Source organism: Herpailurus yagouaroundi, unplaced genomic scaffold (genome assembly GCF_014898765.1).
Source record: "Herpailurus yagouaroundi ecotype Mexico unplaced genomic scaffold, PumYag 29, whole genome shotgun sequence".
In the NCBI taxonomy this organism is placed as follows: domain Eukaryota; kingdom Metazoa; phylum Chordata; class Mammalia; order Carnivora; family Felidae; genus Herpailurus; species Herpailurus yagouaroundi.
In genome coordinates this window covers 80,558,130-80,585,247 of record NW_024412377.1, presented here as the reverse complement: position 1 = coordinate 80,585,247, position 27,118 = coordinate 80,558,130, and positions in this window count along the sequence as shown.

The window sequence follows — 27,118 nt, the reverse complement described above, 5'->3', positions numbered from 1 at the left end:
TATTTTCTTTTAATACCAAGTATTATTTCAAAGTTAAATTTTAGAACCTACCAGTTAAAAAATAGAATCCAATGAAATTACACTCTGCAAAAAAATGAATTTGTCTTGATTATTTCAGAATTTGTTACATATCAGTGTCACTGAATATCATTGGTTACACTGTGACTAGGTGATTGAGTGGAGACAGCACTAGATCCTTTTGATAGCCTGTAAGAACACCATTATTGCTCCTTCTAGACCCTATTGTTTGTTGATCATTCGTATATTTGAGGTTGAAAGTAAGTAAAAACTGCAGCTCAAAGTGGTTAAAAATAAGGACTTTTTTCCCATTTAACTGAAAGTCCAGGAGTTGGGAAGGCTCCACACATGATGTGACTAATAGTTAAAATAAATCATTTCAAGTATCCAGGTTAATCCTTTCTCTTTACTCTGTCATCCTCAGGGTCAACTTCCTATTAGGATGGGTACTCCTTTTGGTTGCAAGATGGCTACCAGTGGCTATTGTGTCTAGATGCTTCCTTATTAGTGTCCAGCAAGAGAGAGAGAGACAGAGTAGCTTTTCTTTCCCAGAAGGTCTGTTAAATCCTCTTCATGCATGCCACTCACGGAAATTGATTTAAAACTGATCATTTTTGAGTCAGCAGAATGGATGCTGGTAAGTCCCATTGTTTACCACAGTGGGACAGTCTTCATGTAAGAAGAGTAGCAAGAACATTTAAATTGGAGTTCACTAAAGGTCTAGGAATAACAGGGGAAATAAATAAAGCCAATCAGATATTCTGGTTGTAAAATTGGCTTTAATTAGCTTGGCATGCCTGTGAACATTGTTCCCTGAATATATCCCACTTCTGTCATTACATACAAGGAAATCTGTACCTTTTGAGTGAAATCAAACTCCTACCCTTTAGGATTATAAGTAATCTCAGCAGACAAAAGTTTTAACTATAAACTCTTGGTATTCCTCTTTATGTGGTATTGGACTTGATTTCATTAAGGGAGCCAACAAATATTCTAAGTCCAGGAATATCTAGATACTGGTATATATGAGTAACCATGTATAACTGTGTGTGTGTGTGTGTGTGTGTGTGTGTGTGTGTGTGTGTACACAGAGAAAGAATTGAGAGAGAGAAAGGAAAATCATTGACATCCTGTAATTTGTCATTAGTCAAACTGACTTTGAAATTTATATTTTGGGCATTACATGGTCTCATTTCACAACTCTGAAAAACGTCAGGGTATATTAGAGACATAATAACTATGGTTCCAAAACATTTTATCATAATAAATATCCCAGAGTAAATTGATTACATATAATGTTTTTCAACCAGGTAGAAATCTGAGATTGAATCATAGCCATGAAACACTGCATTTGTTTATACAAATAAACATACAGTACTTTAGGTCCAATGAAAAAGTCCTATAAGAAAAAAAAATATTTAAAACGACTCCATGGTAAAGCCACATAAGAACTTCCCAAAATAGTTTTAGCCCTTGCAGAACTTTAATGTAGGAATGTACTTAAAATGAGGTTGTGAACTAGTCCCAACTGAACAATTGCTATTATCCAAATAAAAGTAAAATGTTTTATCAATAGTATTTGCTTTTAGAAATATAAAGATATCTAGTCACAAAATTAACCAGTGGTTGTCATAGATCATTCACACATTCAAAATCTTAAAATATATTAAAAATGTTTTGACTCATTTCTCTTATCTTCATTGCTTTTAGTCCGTTTGGCCCACTGTAACAAAGTATCATAGATGGGATGGCTTTATAAACAACAAAAATTTATTTCTCACAGTTCTGGAGGCTGGGAGATCCAAGATCTAAGTGCCAACATACTCAGTGTCTGGTGAGGACCTGTTTCCTGGTTCATGTAAGACACTCGGTGAAATTTCTTTCAGAAAGAACACCAATCCCATTCATGAGGGAACAAACATTCAGATTATAGCAGTATGTTACCTTTTTATAGAATTCCCCAGAACTGGTGTATTTGAGTAGTATTATCAGAAGGAATTCAGGAAAACAAAACAAAAGCTTAGGAATATTCTCCTGGAGAAATATGTATAACATATGAAAGAAAATCATTAAAATAATCTTGGTAATTATGATTACAAGTACATTTTTTCTCAAAGAGACGACAAGTTTTATTCACTCAATAAAAATAACTTAAATATTTTTAAGGTACCACTCACTATTACCTATCAAAGAGATGAGATAAGGTCTTCTCCTGGAAGTGAAATTGTGGTGTAGAAGGTGGACACAGATTAAAAAAAAATGCTTGTTAGTGGTCAAGGTGATTTCACACAGTGATAAATGCAATGAAAGAAATAAAACAATGTAACCAAAGAGGGTGATAAGGAGTGGTTGGCCAGTTAGACCAGTAGCAGGGCTTTTTCACCCCATAGTGTTACTCCTGTGTTTATATTATGTTACATGGCAAAAGAGGTTTTGAAGATATGGTAGAGGTTATGAATCAGATGATTTTAAAATTGGGAAATCAATCCTGGATTCTCCATCTGGATCCAATATCCATTAAAATGTTTTAAAATCCATGATCATTAAAAGTAGAAGAGGAAGGCAGAAAGGTTCAAAGCATGAGAAGGACTCCACATACTGTTGATGGCTTTAAAGATGGAAGGGGCCACAAACTGGAGAATGGGGTAGACTGTAGAAGCTGAGAACAACTCTCAGCTGACATGCTAACAAGGAAACATGGACCTCTGTCATAAAATTGTGTGGAATTGAATTTTGCCAACAACGTGAATGAATATGGAAGCTTCTTGTACCCCAAAGTCTCCAGATAAAAGCCCAGTCTGGCCACATCCTTGACTTGGGCCTTGGGAGACTCTAAGCAGAGAACCCAGTAGAGGTACGTTGGGTCCAGACTTCTCACCCAAGGAAACCATGAGACAATAAATGGTTATTTTTTATGTTGGTGGGTTTGTGATAATTTGTCATGACAGTGATAGAGTCTCTCCTTCAATGCCCAACAAATATGGATGCTTTCTACCTCCTGGGTCACCCTGATATAGGCAGGAGACTCTGCCTTGGTCTTTATTTAATGTGATAATCTATATATATCTAAGTTATCCAATTATTATCTATATTGCTGCAGCCACAATATTGATTAGTGTCACTTTACAAAAATTACAACTGATAAACCAAGCACTTGAAAACTTAACCACCTCTCTCCTCAAAACACTAGCTAGTATCTAGCACTAGCTAGCACCAGACCATCTATTCTTTCTGTCTGCTAATATGATATGAATGTAGGGCAAATTGATTGCCCAGTAAAATGGAAAATATTACAAAAGACATAAGGTGTCATAAAAGTGGTAAAAATAGCACTTACCAAATGATAATCTTGCAGAATTATACCATTTAACAATTGAGGAAGGAAGAAATCAAGGCTGATGATACGACAGTAGGTTGACTCGAAGTGAACTTTTTTCACTGGTACTAATGACTAATTAGAAGTGCATTTAACCAGCACTTTCTGTAGCAAACCCAGTTCCCCTGGATTAAATTTTGTCTTGTTCCCCATTCGGTCATCATCCTGCCTTTCTCGGGATATCCTAGTCCTTTGGATTTCTACTACCATTTTGACTTCCAGGAGTGTCTACCACTATGTTCTAGTAACTACTGTGCTCCAGCTGCAAAATTGGACCTCCACATAGTAATGATCACCTGAATGAGGCATGATTTTGCCATACCTGTTAATACTGGTGCAGACCCCACTGGCTCTTCTTTTCAGGCCAGCTTCTGCTGGTTGAATAAAGGCGCACACACACCCTCCCTAGTGAGATCTGGGAAGCAGATCTCTGAACATTTCCAGATTCCTCTCTTCTTTCCAACTATCCCTAAGTTACTAAGATCCTAGAATTTCTCATCCAAGACACATTTGTCAGTGTGGTATTTAAAATTTTTTTTTTTTTTAGTTTGTCCTGTCCTACATTTTCTTGTAGATAATTTTTGCTTTGAGGTACTTACGGTGACTTCTGAAGATAAAAATAATTCTTTTGTGGTAAAGACTGTTCTCTTCCTATCTTTATGAAATAGAGCTATCCCATCTTCAATGGTAGCTGGCCACATGGCTACCATGAAGACAGATGGCTAACTTCCCTTAGAACATGGTGGGTCCAGACTAAAGTCTGGCCAAGGGGAAATAATCTTGCAGAAAGTGTCCTTAATGGGATAGGTCACCTTTCTCTCTGTCCTTTTCATTGTATTGAGTGGAATATGGACATGATGACTAACCTAGATCAACCATCCTGGACCACAAGATAGAAGCGATAGGATAGAAGGAACCTGGAGTTCCCTGTGATTTTGGAACAGCTAATTGAGCTCTGGACTACCTAAGTTTTCATGAGACTGAAATAAATTTTCCATCTTCTTTATCATGTGGATATTTTGGTTTTTTTGTCACTCATAGTGAAATCTAATCCCAAACTGATACACTCTATATTACTAATTTGCTTAGTGTCTAAATGACTCTGAATTAACAACTAAGGTATATTAACATTTCTATTTTACAAGGAAAAACCTCCTAAGAATCTTACTTTTTCTGACATCTCTATTTTCTAATAGTGTTAATGTTGTGTTAAGGATGTATTTTTTTGAGTTTAAGTTAAAAAATATTCTAGTTTTGTAATTACAGTGGCTATTTTTCATTGTTCTATAACTTATTTTGAGCTTCTAAATTCTAATACCTTTTTAACTTACCTACAGATTTAGTATTCTCTTCCATTCTGCTGCTGGTGCTTCTCTCCTTTTTGTCTTCACTTATTCCTTCTCCTTCTCCATTTACTTAGGAAAATTTTTTGTCAATTTTAAGAGAATCCCTTTTAAAACAGGTAAATAAAACAGTCTGGGGAAATACCTGGGGTGCTACCATTTCAGCATTTTCATATACACCTTTGAGGACTCCCATTTTGCCCTGGCAGTGATCATGGTGACAAGCATACAGAGCGGGCTCTTTTTAATTGAAGAGTGGCTGTTACCCATTCACTCTATTCCTAAGGATTAAGTCCTGAGTACTTTAATGGATACTCCCTTTGGGTACAATTATTTATTAAACACTTTGATGTGTTTTAGCAATACTAGATGCGCCTTGAACAAAGACTTGTGCCCTCTGTGTTTTTGAACACCTCAAAAAACAGTTCATTTGTTATTCAAGAAGAACAGAAAGGCAGAGAAAAGTAGTCTCTGAGCCTGAGCCAAACTCTGCCCTGTTGTATTTCCTCATCTTTTAACTTCAAAGGCCTAGGGAAGGGTGGTTCCACATGGTGGACATTGTGCTTGGGTCAGTTTTAGTGCCATGTCTGAGACTTACTAGGGAAAGCCAAGAGCAGAATAAATAGTACTTCTCTTGGGAACAGCTATTACTCAGTATGTCATGTGTGTGACCTTATATGAAAAACACCAGTCAGAACAATGGACAGTGTTTTCCAACAACAATTGTAGAAATTACAAAATGTTGTTTTTTTTGGATGAGTACTGCTAATAGCAGCATTTGATTAAAAAAATGAAGACAATGAGGTTTAAAGTATTACTGAAAGAATGTTTAAACTACCTTTGTGAAAAACATGCTTATAACTTTCTGGTCATCTACCTTGATCCAGGAAGGACATTTTAGAATATCTTGTACAGCTATGGATCATGTGTCCTGGACTACCCACTCTCACTGATGTTTGCTAGACCTACCAGGACAAGTTAAATACTCATGTGAGATCCCTAAACACTAGCAACTTTTGTAGTTGTGTGGTTTGACTGCTTGATAAAATGCTGAAAACTTTTACAACAAAATGAGGAAATTGTTCAATGGGAATAAAAAGTATCTCTGACAAAAGGAGAAGAAATTCACATTTGGTTGTCTACTGGTCTGCCCTCAACTTCACCTCTAGTTTCTAGTATAGGAAGTGGAAGAAGTGAGTTGAGACTAGTGTTTGTGGTTAATCTTTCCTTTTTTTTTTTTTTTTTTTTTTAAATTACCATTTGTTTGGTTTTGAGAGAGAGGCAGAGCATGAGCAGGGGAGGGGGAGAGAGAGAGAGAGAGAGACAGAATCTGAAGCAGGCTCCAGGTTCTGAGCTGTTTGTTAGTACAGAGCCCGATGTGGGGCTCGGACTCTGGAACTGGGAGACCATGACCCTATCCGGACAGTCAACTGAGTGAGCCACCCAGGTGCCCCAAATCTTTCCTTTTTTCAAAATAGGTTTTATCTTCCTTATTCTTTGATCCAATCATTTCATTTTTTTTTAAATTTTTTTTAACGTTTATTCATTTTTGAGACAGAGAGAGACAGAGTATGAATGGGGGAAGGTCAGACAGAGAGGGAGACACAGAATCTGAAACAGGCTCAAGGCTCTGAGCTGTCAGCACAGAGCCCGACACGGGGCTCGAACTCACGGACCGTGAGATGATGCCCTGAGCCAAAGTCGGACACCCAACCAACTGAGCCACCCAGGTGCCCCCAATCATTTCATTTAGTTTCCTTTCTTTTTTATTGTGGTAAGAACATTGAACATGAGCTCTATCCTTGGAACAATTTTTGTTGTTGTTTATTTTTGAGAGAGAATACACGTGTGCCTGTTGGGGGAGGGAAAGGGAGAGAAGGAGAGAGGGAGGGAGAGAGAGAAAAAGAGATAGATTGTGTTCCAAGCAGGCTCCGTACTTTCAGCTCAGAGCCCCATGCAGGTCTTCATCCCATGAACCTTGAGATTGTGACCTGAACTGAAATCAAGAATCAGAAGCTTTGGGCGCCTGGGTGGCGCAGTCGGTTAAGCGTCCGACTTCAGCCAGGTCACGATCTTGCGGTCCGTGAGTTCGAGCCCTGCGTCGGGCTCTGGGCTGATGGCTCAGAGCCTGGAGCCTGCTTCCCGTTCTGTGTCTCCCTCTCTCTCTCTGCCCCTTCCACGTTCATGCTCTGTCTCTCTCTGTCCCAAAAATAAATAAAAAACGTTGAAAAAAATTAAAAAAAAAAAAAAGAATCAGAAGCTTAACTGACTGAACCATCCAGGCAACACTCAACACATTTTTAAGTGCATAATTCAGTATTGTTAACTGTAGGCACAATATTGCACAGCGAATATATAAAACCTATTCATTAACTGTATGTCCATAGTATATAGGCATATAGTTGCATACTACATAGCAACTCCTTGTTTCCCTGTCCCCCAGCTCCTGGCAACCAGCATTCTATTCCATGTTTCTAAAAGTTTGACTCTTTTAGATAACTCACATAAATGGAATCATGCAGTATTTGTCCTTCTGTGACTCACTTATTTCCCTTAGCATGATGTCCTTTTGGCCCATCCATATTGTCATAAATAGTAGGATTTCTTTATTGTTCGAGGTGAATAATGTATGATTGTATGTATATGCCATGTTTTCTTTATCCATTCATCTGTTGAGGAATACTTAGGTTGTTGCTATAACTTGGCTACACTGAACATGGGAGTGCAGATATCTTTTGGAGATTCTAATTTCAATTTGACATGGTTGATCTTTCATTTCTTAAATTCTGCTACTCATCAGACAAAACTGTTTCCCCATGTACTGTTTTCTTCTGCTTTTCTGTAGGTAGTAAGCTAGGGTGGGAAGAGACAATTGCAATTCTTGTCACTTATCTTCAATCTCACATTTACCATGTCCTGAGATGCCTCACTGCTGTCACTTGAGCCCACTGATCTCATTCTCAGGAAAAGAAATGATATTAAATGTATCTTTAGAACAGATATAACAGTCCCCCACCCCTTATATTTCTCATATGAGGAAAAAAAAAAAAAACTTGTATCTACTCTTGTCTTAGGGGCTTTAGGCTGAATAAGACTTTACTGTACTGAAGAATCTTGTCCTACCTGGCATCCTTTACCAAGAAATAGTCATCTACATGTGGGGATACTCAAGTACCTTGCATACCCAAAGGTAGCTTTTCATGTTATGTCTCTTTCACTTGGAGGGTCCTTGCTAGTTCTATGGCTCCAGAGGGACTTCTGAGTAGTGATTTCAGTGCTGACTGTTCGGGACAGGCATGGACCAGGGTCATGCCATCTGGGAGAATTGCCCTAGTAATATGTTTCTTTAAATGATGCCTACCTTCCCTGAGGACTGCACATTCCCCGAAGTCAGGAATTGTGTCTGCCTTACTCACATTGTCACTCTTAACGCCTAGCACTGTTCTGACATATAAATAGGTGCTGAATCAATTTCATTTTTGAATGAATGGATTATTTTAATGACAAACTGTAGAAGGGCCCTTTAACTCTCTAGAACAGCAATTTCCAATAAAGCATCAGACAGCAATGTAGGGATAAAGGGCAGCCGTAGCATATAAGCAGTTGTCCTTTGTTATAAAAATATTTTTTTCCTTTCCAGTTTATGTATAAATTAAGTTTTTTCTATAAGAAATGACCAACCGAAGGAAATCATATTAGTAGTATTTAGAAGAATAAGACATACTATACATAGATGGATTTCTTTTAACCGTATGTATTAAACTCGATCAAGCATCTGGTAAGGTATATCAGAGTAAAGCATTCTTACCATACCCCAATTCTTGCTTACTTATTACTGTTTACTTTAAGTTTATATGGCCCCCATATAAAGCATCAAGATTTTTGCAATTCAGTCACTTTATGCGACATCATTGGGTTTTAGCTACTACACATGTTAGCTATGCTAATCTTTTTCAACCTGATAAAGGAAACAAGACAAAGCAAAATCTGCCTTTATAGGCAGCTTCATCTGAAAAAAGCTCCAGATTACTAAGATTACCTAGCAACTACATCTGTGAACAGTATCTGTTAGATTTTCAAAGTCTTTCCTGAAAATGTTGAATTATTTTTCCATTTCTCACTGTGTAATAATTACTTTTGTCCCCAATATCAAGATCGCTTAATAAAAAATTCCAATGACTGGCAGCAATTAATTTGCTCAGTTGATCTTATCAAAGTGAGAAAATTTCCCTCTTTTAATCTTGCCCCATATCACATCCACATCTTATAAATAATCATTCAAAAAATTCTAAATAAAACTGTTTTTAAAAACCAGTTGTACTGCACAGTGGTTTCCATCTTTCGTGTTATGTCAATATTCCACTATCCGCTATCATTTAATAAGAACAGGACCAGTGCTTCCTACTTAGGAGTGATAAGCAGTCATTAAAGAATTGAACATGAAAAAGGGTAAAACCCAGAATATCTCTAGAGATATTTCCTTTTATGACAAGCACTGCTTCCTTGGCTCAGTTGTAATTTTATCCATTTAGGCTCAACTTAATAAGGCCCTGATGTTACATATGAAAGATCAAATTATATAACCACCTTTATTAGGCCAAGTTCTCAGGACAAGCCTTCTAGCTGAGAAGTGAGAGACATAGGCTCCTTTTGCCCTTAATACAGGGAGCAAATATAAACCACAGTGGAAAGGGCAGCAACTTGAAATTTGGAAGAATTTTTTATGGCAGAATTAAGCATTTTATTACTCATGAAAACTGAATTAAGTAGCTTTTGAGGGAGAAAAAACCGTATAATTAAAAACAAACAAACAAACAAAAACCCCCTAAACCTACCAACATATTTGTCCGTGGATGCTTGATAGGAACCCATGATCTTTTGTGTGGTGTTTCTGAAGGAGCCACTAGCAAAGCTTATTAGAACATCAAGTCCTGACATAATGACAGGACCTTATCACTGGTTCCTGATAGGTAGGTATGTGACCTTGGCCTTTATTCCCAACCTGCTATGGAACTCAACTGCCACTGGCATGTGCAAAAGGAAATTTGCATAGCATGTTAAAAAAATTTTTTTAGATCTCACCTAATTAGGAAAAAAAGATCATGTAAATTCTATTGGTTAGCTCTGAGTAATTTATAGGGTTTATTCAGTACATTCATTCATTGCTTTCACATGTTAGTGGTTATCCACCCACTGTTCCCTCTGAATTGCATCTTAACAAGATTATGCTCCTTTTTCTAATTTATTGAACTAGCATGGAATATATTTATATAAAAATTAGCTGCTTAAATACTTCCTTGATGAAAAACATAGCTGTTGTAACTTTATTATGAGTTTTAATCAGGGAAAAAAATGACCTTTGAAATTTTCTTCTATCATTTTATATTTTGTGTGTGTGTGTTTCTCTCTCTTTATATGATTAGAAATCTTTGTGATTTAATTAAATTTTAAATAGAAAACATGTGACAGGACAGTAAAAGTTTATTTTGAAAGAAAAATCTTAAGAACCAGTTCATAAATTAATGTGACTAACAGAAGACCTGTTTTCTCTGAAAATACTAATTCTTCCAGCACATTATATCTACTTCATAATACAATACATTGTGATTTTCTTTTGATTTATAAAAAAAAAAAAATCCTCTGAAGTGATTCCAAAAATGCCCTGCACTTAGTTTCTTTTGATGCAAGGTTCCAAGCCTTTTGGGGATCCACTGTAATTGTTGACAGTCAAACAAGTACCTCTTCCTACCCTGCCCCAAATACAGACTTATGAGGGAAGATGTGTCTCTGATAAGAGAAACCACTTTTTTACTTGTGGCAGTTTTAAGATTATAAGAACCTGTGCGCTAGGAGGAAGGTTTCAAGAAACTGGTACCTCTCAAAATTTATAAAAATATAAGGGAGCTGTAAAAAAAATTTTCCTTGATCCTAGTAGGGTCCCTGGCTGGGTCTGAAAATTAAGTTGACAACGACAGATTAACAGGAAAAAAGCATACAAATATATTTAATGTAAGTTGTACGTGACATACAAGCTTTTTTAAGTAAATGAAGAAATGGTTAAATGTGATTATTTTGATACTAGGTTTGATGAACAGTGGACAGTTGTGGAGAAATATGATAGGGAAAAGAGTATGAGGTAAATGTAGTAAACTGGGAGGAAGTTAACAGGGTCTGTGCATTCACATTGTTCTTTCTGTCCTTTTGTCTTGGAGATAAGGATGAGGATCTTATGATCTACTTCAGGGAAAGGTCAAAGAATCCTTCCTGAATGCCAAGGTGCCATGTTTGGGGATACTGGGTCTTGAACTTCATCAAAAATAGTCGCTTGTGGATGTTGCTAAATGAGTATTTTCAAGCCCCAGCAGCAAAGATGCTGATCCAGCAGATGTGGATGAGAGTATGAGAATATTAAGTACACCCAAGAGATCATGCTGTCCCAGGAACCACACTGAGAATGTAGAGAATGCTTATTCAGTTACTAATGAAATTACTCATTTCTTTGGCAACATGGTAACCAGTTAAAGTTAGGTCTATTTAAAGAAAGAAATTACAGTATAGTATGCTTGCTTGTGATTGTTTCAACTTAGAGCTGGCACCAAGCCAAAATTTGAGGTTAAAAGAGAAGGAAGACTGGGAACATAAAAGGGATAGTTTTGAAATGCAGATACTTTTTCTTTTTTTCTTTTCTTTTCTTTTTTCTTTTTTTTTTTTTAATTAAGCTCTGTACCCAACATGGGGCTTGGACTTAAAATCCTGAGATCAAGAGTTACCTGCTCTACTGAACCAGCCAGGTGTCCCTGGCTGGCATTTTTTGTTCTTGTTGATATATCAAAAATGGTTGGCATTAGAGATACTGTGTTTGAGAAGTATAGATAATTGAAGAGATTAATTGTCATAAACATTGCCAATTTGCACCATTTCATCATGCAGTTATTCCCTCCAAACCCTAAAGGTGACACATGGTTTTCTCCTTACATGGTTTTTCAGAGCCAGCTGGGCATGTAACAAGCAGGGGTGGAATTACACGTTTTTTTTTTTTCCCCCAAAGAAATAACTATTGAACCTTAGAAGGAAATGGAAATCATGTATTACAGTTGTCTTGTTTAACATAAGAATCTGATTTGTAGAGTGATTGTTTCTCCAACTTCCTCAGAAAGCATAGAGCCAGGGGCAAATGTTTATGTGATACTAATTTATTGTGGAGGAGTACAATCCCAGGGAAGCCAAATGTGGGAGAAGAGCAGAGCAGGAGGGAATGTATTACCCAGATAGCCATCTCGTGGTACCAAGTTAAACTGATTGCTTGATTTTGCAGGACCATATTCTGAGAGGACATATGAACAAATGTTTCTGAAAACAGTCTGCCCAGGGGTAGAAGAGATGAAATTTTCCCCTGGCTTTTACCTCTCAGTGGTCAAAACTTTGTCCTATAGGTGTCAATCCTCCTGTATTTCTAGGCTGCATACTTTACCAGCAATAGAGAAACCCTGGGGCAGGAAACCAGAGTCCTCTTATACAAAGGAAACTAGCAACTTTGTTTTCCTCTGAAGTTGGTGGCTCTGTGGAGCTCATGCAATATTTGTTGCCTTGGCAATGACTAGAGTAAAACATGTGGCCTGGGACCTTAGAGGCAAGTGATGCAAGAGGATTTTAGGAGACAAAAAAATCTGATCCAGGAACCTTCTCTGTAGTTATGAGACATATTAAAAAAAACTCTGATCATAATTTTTTAGCCATGGCACCTACGAAAAGGGAAAGTAGGTGACTTATATATTGATAATTTGTCTCCAGAAAAATTGGTTTATGTTCTTAAAAAAGGAAGCAAATAGCAGATGGCAGGTAACTGAAAAATCCTTCTGATTAAAAAAAAATCAAAAAAAACTGAATAAAAAGCCAACATGCCTTTACATATGCCACTAAACATGTGAGAAAGGAAGGACACATCAAACATAAGTAGGAACTTTGGGTTATCAGAAGACATCATTAAGAGATTGAAATGGCAAGACAATAAAGAAGATAAAATATTTTACAACATAAATAACCAAAAAAGTACTTATATCCAGAATATATTAAAAAAAAAAGGTCATACAAAACAAGTTCTAAAAAAAAAGATGAAAAATAAAATGGGCAAGAGTCTTGATTTTTTTTTTCCCCAAAGATAATGCCCGAGTATCCAATGAGAATATACAAATGTGTTTTGTAAACAGGGCTATGTAAGTTAAACTGGAAATGAGATGTCAGCATACACTTGTGAGAATAGTTAAAATTTAAATAAGATTGATAATGGTGATGCTATGAAATAGCTGGAATTTGTACACGACTGATTTGCTGATGGTGTGCATTAACATGATTACTCTAGAACACTGTATGTCTATATTTCCTGACCCTGAATAAATAAAAAATATATATGTATGTATATATATGTATATATGTATGTATGCATATGTATGTATATATGTATGTATATATACATATATATACATACCTGCACGCATGCACACACATACACATAAGCATGGGAAGACATACACAAGAACATTCAGAGAAGCTTTATTCATTTAAATATAATGGATAAATAAATTGTGCTGTAGCCTTGTGAGGGAGAAAAACTTACTTTATATCCTTTTATTTCAGTATTTGCAGGACTGTGGATTAAACAAAAGATCAGCAAGAGAAAAGACAATTATTATTTACATATGTAACTGGGAGTTCATAGAAAAATGTGGCTCAGGTGGTTAGATTGGTGGCTTAACTATTATCTTAATAGGGAAAGTGAAGGGGGGAGAAAGAGTGTTTATAAGAAAATAAATGGTTTTAAAAAAGACAAATAGGACTTTTAGAGAATAGATGGTAAATATAATAGTTTTGTGACAATGTCTACTTAGGTGGTTTCTTATCCTGAGTTGTTTCTGGTGATAGAAGTCTGTTTTCCCTTATTGTGACTCTCTGAGAGAGGATTTATGATGGTTGAATTCTTTAAGGAGGCTCTGTTTTTAGGCAGATAAGGAAAGTAAAGGAAAAATAAAAACTCTTCGCAGTGTTATATTCTGTATCTCTTCTGTATTCATGCAATTAAAATGAATACACTATTCCTACCGCGACAACGTAGTTAAATCTCACAAACATAATGTTGAATGAAAAAAGCTAGATAAAAATGAATGTATATAGTGAGATGAGTACACATTGTATAAAAAATTGTATTAAAAATTAACAATATATTGTGTGAGAATTCAGTATAGTAGTGGTTTCCATTTGAGAATTTAGTAATAGGAAAGAGCAAGTGGGAGTTCCTCTGGGATACTAGTAATATTCTTTATTTTGATATTGGTTATCTGTATGTGTCCATTCTCAGAAGTTCACTGAGCTATACACATAATTTATGCACTATTCTATCTATATTTTACAGTGCAAAAATAAGTACCAAAAACGGAATATGTAGACTTATTAATTTGTTACTTGTGATAATGTTGTTAGGCATGAAATAAATGTTTTTTATTTTCAGAGTAGAATACTTAGGTTTTTTGGAATGGATGTCAAGATGCTTTTAATTTAACATGCAATACTATAAAAACAACAAAGTATATTTTTAAAAGTTATGAGTAAGTATTAAATACCTATCTTTAGTGAATAAGAAAAAAGGGAAAACAATTTATTGAGCATTTGTACAAAATGAGCATTGTCTAGCAAAATAGTGCATATCAAACTGATGAAAGAGAAAATATTGAAATCATCCTATAATCACTTAACAACTTTATCAGTGGTTAAATATTAATGTATCAAGTTTCTAATCACCAGATTTTTTTTTTTTACCACCAGATTATTTTACAATTGTTTCAGAGAAAATTGTTTCAGAGAAAATTCTAATCTCAGACAAACCCTTCCACAGAATAAAACAAGGGAATATTCCTGGAATCACTTGATCGGGCTAATATAATCTTGATACCAAAACCAGATAAAAGAATTTAAAATTAAAAATTTAGGGGACATCATGAAGATGGATGAAAAATCATGAAACCAAAATAAGCTGACAAAATCTAACAAGACATATACATACATGTATACATTAAGGCCCATTCAGGTGCATACAAGAACTTGAAGAGGGTTTAACAAAGCATCTTTGAATGTGGTCATCTTCATAGAAGCATTTAATAAAATTTAATACTTATGCTTAAAAACAGATTGGACAGCAATAAATCTTAATATCATACTACAAATAGAAGGAAAATTTCTTACACATCTTAAAAATTATCAAGGTTATCTTTGAAACTACAGCAAAACACATAATTAAGAATGAAATGATTGAATCTTTCTTTTTTTTTTCAAAACAGAAACGAAGCTACAGTGCTTTCTGTCACTGCTTCCATTCATTTTTGGAGGTCTTAGGACATGAAGACAAGAAACATATATAAAAAGTATATAATTAGAATAGTAGAAACATGGGGAGAATATTGTTTTCAAAGAAAAAATCAAGAGAATGTACCAAATAAAATTGGTAGGAGAGTTTATCAGAATGCTGTTTTAGGATTAATGTAAAAAAAAATTCTAAAACCAGTAGCAAATATTTAAAAGTATATTTAAATAGGCCGGCTCAGTCAGTAGAGCATGTGACTATTGATCTTGGGGGTGGGAGTTTGAGCCCCATGCTGGGTGTGGAGATTACTTAAAAATAAAATCTTAAAAAAATATATACATTAAAATACATTGTTTAAATTGGTGACTAAAATGGTAAGATAACCAGATTTATCTATTTATTTTTTAAATGTTTGTTTATTTTTGAGAGCGAGAGAGTGGAGGGGTGGGCAGAGAGAGAGAGAGACAGAGTATCTGAAGTAGGCTTTGCACTGACAGCAGAGCCCCCTAAGCAGGGCTCCAACTCACTAATTGTGAGATCATGACCTGGGCAAAGTCAGATACTTAACTAGTTGAGCCACCCAGGTGCCTCTTTATTTATTTTTAAAGTTAATTTATTTAGAGAATAAAATAGGGGGATGGGAAGAGAGGGAGAGAGAGAGTCCCAAGCAGGTTCCACTCTATCAGAGCAGAGCCCAAGCCATCCATACTGGGGGCTCAATCTCACAAACCATGAGATCATTATCTGAGCCAAAATCCAGAGGCAAGCACTTAAATGACTGAGACACCCAGTCTCCCCAAGATATCTAGATTTAAATCAAAGGTGTGTGAATCTTGTGTAAAGAAGATAATAAATATTTTCTGAAATATGTTAGAGATACAGCATTTATTATCCTAAAGATGTCAATTATCCCCCCATTTAATGTTACTTTTATTTCAATTTCAATAAAAATACCAAAAGGTGTTTTTTGTGTAAAACAGGTTGATTTTAAAACCTATTTGGATTAAAAAAGAAAAAAAAAAGAAAAAACTCGATTTTTCAGAATAACAGGGAGACTTAGCTTAGAAGACAATATTAATTGTGACAGAACTGTAGTAATTATAGCACCCAGGTGGCTCAGTTGGTTAAGTACTCTGCTGGTTAAGTGTTCAACTCTTAATTTTAGCTCAGGTCATGGTCTCGAGCTTCATGAGTTTGAAATCCTGTGTTGGGCTTTGTGCTTCTTGGGACTCTCTCTCTCTCCCTCTCTTGCTGCTCCTCCACCCAATATGCACACTTTCTCTCTTTCTCTCTCTCTCTCTCTCTAAATAAACTTAAAAAAAAAAAGCCATAGTAATTACATTAGGATGATATTAGTACCATAGAATATTCAGTTCATTATCAGACTTCCGTATACATGGAAAGTTACTAAATGACAGAAATGAAATCATACTTAATGGAGAAAGAAATTATTCAACAAATGGACACACATATTAGAAAAATTATTTTATCATCTCACCTGATATATAAGTTCTAAGTACATTAAATTTGAAAAGTAAAGAATTATACTTTCTGCAAGTGGTACATTGAAAGAATATGTTATAGAATGTTCTCAGTAATTGTATTTTTCCTTAAAGCTGTCCCTACAAATATACTTGATAGGATCTTTTCTCCTTGTTTTCTTAAGTTAGCAACTTGTCTAAATGCTTTAATATTACTAGTTACTTTTTGGAAGAAGAATATAATCTGTTTCGTCAGGTATATATGTGTATATATTATCTGTGTGTGGGTGTGTGTATAAAGTCTCTAGCCTTTCAATAATGGGGATGATAACAATATGTAATAGCATTCAAAGTTAAAGCCTGTCCTCTCTCCAAGCTTATGTAAACTGATGGAAAGAAACTTTAAGTAAGAAACAGGAACATGGTTGGTTTCTTTTATTTTAGGTACTCTCTAAGGTGACCAATCATCCCAAAATGTCTGGAAGGGGGTGTGAAGTGGCTGCTGGGACATGGGAGTTTTTGTTTTAAAATGGGTCACCTATCTCCTCCCACCTGTCCAGTTACTTGTTGTGGCTTCTGATTCTTCAGAGTACAAATGGGTGTTGAGAGGAGTAAAGGATTACAGGGAGAGATGAAAGTTCTCCCTTCACCTTTTAAGTTCTGACATTGAATTTCCATTGGACATGACATATATTTAAATACTGCGCTTATCATAATTGTTGAGTGAGATTCTCATTCCACATTGTTGCAAATTTCTCATCTCTAGTACTTCTTGTTTGTTGTGAGTGCCACTTATGACTCCCAACTTAGCCTCTAGTTCCTTGTTACCTATTCAGTCAGACTGTCTGTTGAAATCCCCTTGTCTCCCTTTTTCTGGTAAAATTCCTTTAAGATGCTTCAAATCAACTTTGCCTCTTGCCCACTACAATGGCCCCCAATTGTAATTAGTCTCTGTCTTTTTGGAAATAGTATTTTTTTAAAAAGTCAAAAATTTTTAATAAGATTGGTCACAAGAATGCTAAGTACATGAATGTTTTGTTTTTTACAAAAATGGAAAATTTGTCCTTTTGAGAAAGATGCACCTAAGAATAATACTTAACAGTCAAAATATATATTTCTACTTTTCCCCCAAGAGAATGGAAAACATATTCTTAAAGGTATGGTGAATATTAAGGTTACTTTAGTTTTACAAAAGAATTTAAATGGTCAAAAGTCTTCTGGAACATATGTCTACCTCATGGGGTTGTAAGAATTAGAAACAAGAATAGTGAAGTACTTGGCACATAGTATATGCTCAGTCTTCTATTATTAATTCCAAAGTCTTCCTCCTTGAAACTTTCCCACCAACTTCAATATTTATGACTGAAAGATGTATTAATTTGAAAGACAATTTTAGTTTCTTAAAAACTTCAGCCTTTAATTTACATTGTTAAATTTTCATAGTTGTGAAAGCAGTTGAGTAGGAATACAAAATAATTTTGACTGAAAGAAAATTATCTCTTACATTAGATATATAACTGTACTACACTTTGTCCAGAATTACTCCATGATTTTAGCAGTCTCACTATGTGGGTCAGAGTGTTCTGACTTGGAGTACTGAAATTTTAGATTGCACTGTGTCTCATGATAAGATTTATATATAAATGATGTCTTTGTTTAATACAAAAGTATAACTTTGCTCAAGGTAAGCACCCATTGACTGAATCCAGAAACACTAACTTGGAAAGCAAACAATTTTTTTCTCTCCCCTCTTCCCTCCAAGTGGTGGGAAACACCTCTGAACTGACATGTGTGATGACTGAGTCTGAGATTCACTCTTGTGAAGAGGGAGGAGTGAGTAGAGAGAAATGACGTTGAAGGGAAGTTGAATGATGTAATAGCACTCTGAGGAATAAGGAGTGAGTTTATGGACATGGGTTTCATACAGTTTTGCAGCAAACTTGTCACACAGACCACTACTCTCTTTAGTTTGAGCTCTGTCTCATACCAGAGACCTGCTATGTAGTCATACCTGCACCCAGAAAATAGAAATACACCCTACATACCTGCGCCCAGAAAAAAAAGTAGAAATACAAATCTATGAGTGTGCGTGAGGTATAGGGCGTAGACCCATAGGCTTTGAGATCAGTCTGATCTGGGTTTGATTCCTGACTTTGCCACTCCCTAACTGGAGATGATAAATATGGATTACTGTTTTCAAAAGCTTGGTGGTGGAAGCCTAATAAAACTTAAGGTTGAGAGCTGTAGAAGGAGGATTCATAGAAGATAGCTTGAGCATGTTTATAACCTGAGGGTCAGGAGATTTGAAGAGGGGTCAGAGGAAGTATTATTTAAGTTACTGTGAAAAATAAGTGTTACACAGTTCTCTTTAAGATTGATATTAGGATTAAATGAGATTATTTATTTTTTTTTTAATATTTCACACACACGCACACAGACACACACACACACAGAGAGAGAGAGAGAGAGAGAGTGAGAGAGTGAGTGGCGGAGTGGCAGACAGAGAGGGAGACACAGAATCTGGAGCAGGCTCCAGGCTCTGAGCTGTCAGCACAAAGCCAGATGTGGGGCTTGAGCTCACAGACCATGAGATCACGACCTAAGCCAAAGTTGGAAGCTTAACAAACTGAGCCACCCAGTCACTCCTAACTGAGATTTTACATGTGTATTATATAGATGTGTAAATCTATGCATAAATACATATACATGTATGTATATTTATGTACATATTAATATGCATATGTAAAGTATATGGTGTGCATGTTTTTATATAGAGACAAAACATCAATTTCCTTACAGGCTGGATAGTCAGAATATCAAATCTCTACTCAGTAAATCATATCTGGAAGCAAAACTGAAAGTATTTCCAGGGTTACAAGATAAAATTGGGTGTTTAAGTACAGTAAAAATGAGACTGCTACCAACCTTTTTCAACTAGGATTCCTCTTTTGAGCTACGGATGGTTATTTAAATGACTATTTTCTCAACTCTAACGAGGCTGTTAGATAACTAGTATGAAGGGAGTTTCATGAGAGATATTCATTCATCACATTCAGTGGTTGGTTACTTTAGGACATTAGGGTTTAATTACATTATAAAACTGCTGAGAAAATTCAGTTGATTCATCCAATCAGAACATGTGTAGAATATTAACTTTTGTTCCATCATATGGTACTTAAGCTCAGACTCAGAAATTTTATGAGGATCCAAGCTATGAGATGATCTAAAAACTTTACCCAGGCAGCAATGTCTACTTAGTTATTTTTGAAATGAAGTCTTTTTATTTACAGAGATACAAGTATATGCATTGTGTTAAAAAACAAAACAAAACAAAGACAAAAAACAAAACAAAACAAAAAACTCTCAGGAAGCTTCATAGCATTTAAAGGAAAGGCATTGACTTCAGCAAGATAATAGCACCACCATTTAACTATGTGTATGGACTGGACATCGGAATTAAATGATCTGATTCTCATTTCCCTCATGCATAAAGTTGAAATACTCAATATATCAATCTTAATATTAAGTTAGATAATAGATGTAAAGTGTTTTGAATAATGGTTGGAACAAAAGTAACATATTTCAAACATTAATTTTAGTAATTGAGCATATGACCCATTTTAAAGACAAACATGCATAATGATTTCCTCAAAAATATTATTTAATGAATACTGTCACTATTTCCAAAAGGACCAAAGAGAATCTTATTTTAGGTGTTTTGTATCAGGATAGATTTTACTGCAGTAAACAACAGCTTCAAGCAACAAAGTTTTGTTCTTTAATTCACACCAAGTGTCTGTTGCATGCCAATAATAACAGGGCAGTGGGAAGTTTTATTTTATATTATCCTCTCTGTGACTGAAACTGGTCAAAATTTCATTGTTGGGAAAGTTGTGGGTTATAGTGGCAAAAGGAGTAGTGGCCTGTTTAAGCATTATTGCTCAAATGCTCCCACATGGTTATTACCTCTACCCATGTCCCTTGGGCCAAAGAAACTCACATGGCCATACCACAGCATCTCTGCAAATTTTAAGAATGGAGAACAACCAAACATTTGAAGAGCGAGCATGTGGTGGGCATACATAATGTAGGGTAAGGCAAATGGACTGAGATAAATGGGCCTCAGAATTCTCTAATTTACACTTAGTGAAACAAATAAATGATAAACCAGGCATTTCATTTCTATATAATAGTTTCCTTATTTTATATAATTGACTAAATTTTATCTTCATTAAAGCTTAAAATAAAACACATTTGTGATTCTTACGTATATTGGAAGTAATGGTCCAATTGATAAAATTTGTAATGTCCTATCAAGTCTATATTTTAATTCATTTTCCCTCAGACTCCATTGAAATGATGTGTACATTTATTTTATATAGTCATTTGCCATTATTCACAGGTTCTGTATTTACAAATTTACTAAAATTTATTTGTGACCCACAAATCCATACTCTATATTTTTAGTGCTTTTGTAGTCATTCACAGACATGTACAGAACCATAAAAAAATGAAGTCCCAGATGCTTATGTTCTCTGAGTTTGAACAAGGCACTGCTCTGCCTTCTTGTTTTAGTTCTCTTACAGCAAATAAGTATCCTTTTGGGGGCAGTTCTATGTAGTGCCATTCTCTCTTTACTTTCTCTTTTGCTTTTTTGTTGGTGATACTTTTGAAAGAGTGCACAGTGCTAAAATGTATTGTGATGCTCCTAAGCACAAGAAGATTCTGATGTGTCTTGTGGAGAAAATATATCTGTTAGATAAGCTTTGTTCAGACAGTAGTTATTGTGAGTTGAATGTTTTTAATTAATAGTATATATTAAGGTGTCTTATACAGAAACACACATAAAACAGGGTTATATGTTAATTAATACATGTGTTAATTTCTTGTTTTCTGTGTGTTTCTATATAAAGATGAGATGTTGGCAAACATAACATGACCAGAGGCTTGTAGGAACATAACCCTATGTTTCCCCTAGGAACCATGTTTCATTGTTGACTAATTCAGTGTTTGTGGTGACTTTATAGACCACAACTGTTAGAAGAAATGGGACTTGTAAACTAAATATTAATATTAAAATAGAACAGAATTTTCTGTCACCTGAAACAAAACGAGGTTAAAATCTGAACAACAATGGGAAATTATGTCATTTACAAGAAAAAATCAGTAATTATTAACAGTAATTATTACCTGAAAAATCTTCATTCTTTGTAGGTAATGTATTATTATTATAAAAAGTTATCCTCTACAAGGTTAAAAACCAAAATTGCTGTGTTCAGAATTTTTTCTTAAAGCTAGATGCCACTGAGAAAAAAATGTATGGGTTTTCAGATTTCTAAGGTTTAGTTGCCATGAATGGTTTTTGCCATCTCAAACTGCATGCTTTTGTACACCAGGGAAGAACATTTTTCTTACCATTGCTTTAAATAAGGGACTGGCCTTTAGGGAAGAGGCCTTGTTACACTGCCGGTTTATTTCTTTGCAATCCATGTTTGAAAACAATATTATATAAGATCCTGATTCCTTCCACTTAAACTTGGCTAAGTAAAACTTGAAATGTAGTAGAAACACCAATTTATATGACAAAAACCTGGTGTATTCGAAAGAACTATCTCTAAATTCTTTATCACCAACTGTGCTCAAGTTACTCTGTTCTCAGACAAATTAATCCAGGTAATTATAATGCTTTAAAATTTGGTGAATTACCATCCTCCATGGTTACATCATGAAAGATGTTAGGTAGTGCAACTAGTTCTCATTTACCAATAGGATTGCAGAATCCTCACTTTATCTTCATTTCATACTCACAGCAATTCCATTTCATGGTTAATGGGGCATTCCTACAGTTTCTCAGTCTCTAAACAAGGGAAGATTAGTCATCTGACATGCTAGTTACTTGTGACAAAAAGATACGGTGTCTTTCTCTATTTTCCTGTCTCTCATCTATCTCTTATTATAGACATGTGCCTTAAAGAAACCATATGATCATTATTTCAGGTTACAAAATGTGCAACAATCCTCCTTGTCATGCAAGTTACAGTGCAAATTTCTATTACATCATTCTCAGATAATAATTTAGAGGGAAATTGGCTAGAACTTTAAAATGGATTTCCATTTTTAACTATACCCTGCTTTATGTGAATTCCTAGCTCTGAGGACGTGGGTAGGCTTTGTGCTTATCAGTCCTTGGCTCCTATTGTGCTACATCCGTAGTTAGGTAATAAATCTCTGCCCAGGGTAGAGTGAAGAGATGATCAGATCTGGGGATGAGGACACTAGAAGAGGAGTCAAATTGCTTTTGTGTCAGAATCTTATGGCAAGATAAAAAGAAAAAGATGAGCCACTGGTTATTATCTGGGACACTAGTTGCTGACTTCTAAATTTGACAGTAAATCCCTATTTATTACTTTAAAATGTATGATTAATTTTAATTTTGACTGTTAGGGTATACTGCTTTTTATCACTTTTAATTAGAAATGTCATTTAAGAATTGGCACATAGATATTGATATATAGCAAAAATGTGGAGTTTCTGAGTACCTTTTTAAAAAGCTGGGCCCACCATGGGGTTAACTCTAAGATTTCTAACAGAGCTCTGCTGAGGGGATTTTACTCCTTGATTCCAGTAATGATGAACCTAGTTTTTCACCCTGAGGAGAATGAGTGGGGAAAAAAGGATGAAAGAGTAGAGCTGGTATGTCCTGATCAGTTAAGTTAATTAAAATTTACTGTTGGCATCAGCACAAAGTAGGAAATACACAGAAAAGCCTGATGAACCTCTAATTTGGAACTTGGAGGGCCTAGAAACAGATCTGAAAGATGTAGTAAGAATGAAGAGGTGAGGATCCCTAAGTGGGCCTCAGGGCACAGGATGAATCCAAGAAATCTGTTTACTTATCAACTACTGGGAAGGGTATGGAAGCCATTTAAAATGGTGGAATTTCCTAAAATAAGTTTCAATTAGCAATCCACAGACAAAAATTCTGTTATGTGGTTGTGAGCTCATTAAACTTCATTCTAGCCTTATCTTGAGGGGTTTTTAAAAAGAGAAGCGTCAGTTTTCTAATAAGAGTTTAAAGGAAGTAAGGCTTGCTGATCCAGCCTCTCCCTAACTCCCCATTCAAGCTCATTAAAGTAAGTATCTGTGTAAGGGTTACAACAGTGACAGAATCTTAAAGAGGAAGTATTGTGTTGTGGTAGGCTTGGATGTGGTATCAATAGGAGCTAGGTTGAATTCTGGTTCTGTCACTTACAAGTTACGCTTTGAGTTTCAGAGTCCTTATGGCTGAAATGGCACTAACAACACCTACTTCATGCTAGTATAGTGAAGATTAAATATTAAATGAGACTACCTCCAGGCAACTGGATGGATTAGTTGGTTAATCATCCAACTCTTGATTATGCCTCAGGTCATGATCTCATGGTTCACAAGGTCAAGTCCCATGTCTGGCTGTGCACTGGCAGAGCTTTCTTGGGATTCTCTCTCTCCTGCTTTTTCTGCCCCTCCCCCACTTGTGTGTGTGTTCTCTCCTCTCTTTCAAAATAAATGAACATTAAAATAAATAAGACTACACATATAAAACACTGAGTAAAGTACTTAACATAGAGCAGGTACTCAATAAGAGGTGGCAATTATTATTTACTTCATCTGTGTAGTTATAGCTGGAACCAAGGTTTTCATCCATGGTTTTTCAAATAATAGAAGTGTAATTCAAAATCTGGAGTGGGGACCAGGAATTTGTATTTTGATTCTGAAGATTTTGATGTACCAAAGTCTTAAGAACATTTGTAACTTGTGACATCTCCTTGAACCTCGGCCATACTCTGCTGTGAAGATACCAGCTGCTTACAGGCCCTCAGAATGCTGCAGTGGGTGATGGCCAGCCTCCTTATACCCACATGTATAGCTTGTCTGTAGTTGTGAAGGTAAGAGGAAAATCTGGGTTCTATCCTTTAAAAAAGAGATTCTTGAAACACAGAATAAAGCTTCTCTTACTGGAAACAGGTATCTGTTTTCCAAAGGCTTTCCCTAATGTTTATCTGAAAGTTATATGTTCTGTAAAACTATTGTTGCTTGTTAGGTACATGGGACTAAGTGTCATTCTCTCTGCCGTCATCTCTCCCCATCCCTGGTCCCATACTCCCTATAGCAACCCTGTCTTCATCTTTCCCAACATATAATCCCTGAGTACTCAAGGGGTTAATCTATTAAGCCAGTTCAGCACAATAACTGAATCTAAAATTTCTAAAAATGGGCTGTTAGAATTTAATGCCTTTACTGTATCACAGGCATTGGATGTTACATAATTCATGCCTATGAGTGATGGTTTGTGTCCTCATTTACAAATGTCAACATAACTGCCCATCCTCAAAAAGCTTTCATCTTCTTTACCTGGACAGAAATACATTAAGATTGCTGCAGTGGCATAAACTGGGTTTCTTTCCCCAAAGAAGAATGGAAAGGAAGGGATGGAATCATGATCTATTTAGAGGCTAGAATGGACAGGAATTGACTGAGAAAGGGAGAGAGATTATTGAGATTAACATTCAAGTTTCAAGATGAATCCATAGGCTAGATTTAGTGGCTATAAAATATGATGTAATTTTAGAATACATCTCTGTCCCCCTCAGACTACCCAATATCCTTTCTATCCACACTGATATGTGCAGCTCATGGTAAAAAGGACAAAGCTTCTTTCACAGACCAGTATTGCATTTCCAGCCATTCTGCCTGATTGGACATGATAGTCTCCGGGTGAAGGATGGTCATGTATCTGAAGGAGTCAGACAGATAAAATATTTCAGTTCCATCTATTTGGTCCCAGAAGTGACGCTAATCTTAAGACTTTAAGAACAAAATCAAGCTGTTTTTTCGTTGGTTAATTGCTCAATTCTACCATAAAAAAATATTAGTAGGTATTGGAGAGCCTCACCATGTTACTATAGATGCACATTTGCAAATAGGCAGTTTTCTAGTAAGGAATGCCAATTTGTGAATTCTAGATCACTGTACTGACCCTAACTTCAACTAAACAATAAAATAGCAATTGAATTTTATTCCCACTCAATTACAGTAGCAAAACAAAACATGTAATTTTCAAAAACAAGCACAGGCATGAAATCTGGAAATTTAGCAAATATCAGAATCTGGTAGAAAATATCTTTTTCAGAATGTATAAGTAATAACATACTCTGCAAAATCTATGCCCTTTATATTTTTCTTTAATTCATTTATTCTCCAGAGTAGAACACTTGAAAGGTCAGAATATATAAGAATTTATTTACTAGATGCATCTACAAAGCAAAGTCATATAGTGCCTCCTTTCATCCCTAACAAATGCTAATGGTACTGACATTCAGTTGGTATGACTTTGCTTTTCTTAGTGTTATCTTCTTCCTTAGGCAATTTGCTGTGTCATCTCATTATAGTCATGGCTTGAAAGAGGAACCTAATTCTAAAGCTTGAAGTGGTTTATTGATCCTAAAAGATGAGGTAATCCACTGTCAGACAAATTCAAACCTCCAAAAAACAAAAATCGAAACTATGCTTTTGTTATGAAACAATTTGTAATGGAAGTATCAAAATTCTGTCCCTTGCTTAGCATCTTCAAAATAACTTGTTCAGATTAAAATCTAATCCTTAAAATTCATTCTGAATCATTCTCCTCACCTATCTCCTTAAGCAATGGTAAGATCCTTCCATTTGTATAACAGTGGTAATTACTGCTAATTGTCCTAATAACGTTAACTAAACCTAATTCATTCCTGTCATTGTACCTCCTATCATGTGATTAATGTCAGGAGTTGGGGATGTTGTATATGTTAAATACCTTCTTAAAGGTTATACTGTGGAAATGTGAGGGAAAGCTGTGTGGCAGTGAGATAGCACCTAATTATAGGACTGACACAGAATGACCAAACAGTAAAAGGACTTACACATAATCTAAATCACCCAGAGTGAATGAAATTATTATTTTGTTTCAGGAACATGTGGATGAATATTTATAGTTGAGATAGGTAGCACTTGAATGGAATCTTGAATCTCTTTATTAATTCTAGTTGGAAGATAGCATCAGAAAAGATGTGATCAGTTTTTCTTTATGTGATCTCAGTCTTGAAATATTTTCTCCACAAATACTCCTTTGGGTAGTGTTTTGTGCTGTTGAAACTAACAAAAAACAGCTTTCTGAGCACTTAGTACCTGCCAGCCACTGTTTTAGGAAATATGTAAGTATTATTTCATTTTATTCTTATAGAAGATCCATTTATTATCCTATGTTATTGGTAAGAAAACTGACAGAGAGGTTCAGTAATTTGCCCAACATCATGCAGGTAAGAAGTGCCAAAACAATTGAACTTTTACAAAGGGGACCAAACAATCTTTCTTGACAACTATACTATACTGATTCATCTTAAAACAAAATCCAGTTTGGATTGTAAGTCAGACTGAATAAGATTTTGACAGAAGGAGATGGCAGGGCAAAACTAAGAGGCATGTTGAGCTAATGAAATAGCATGAGAAAATATAAGAAAATAGAAAAATACAGAGC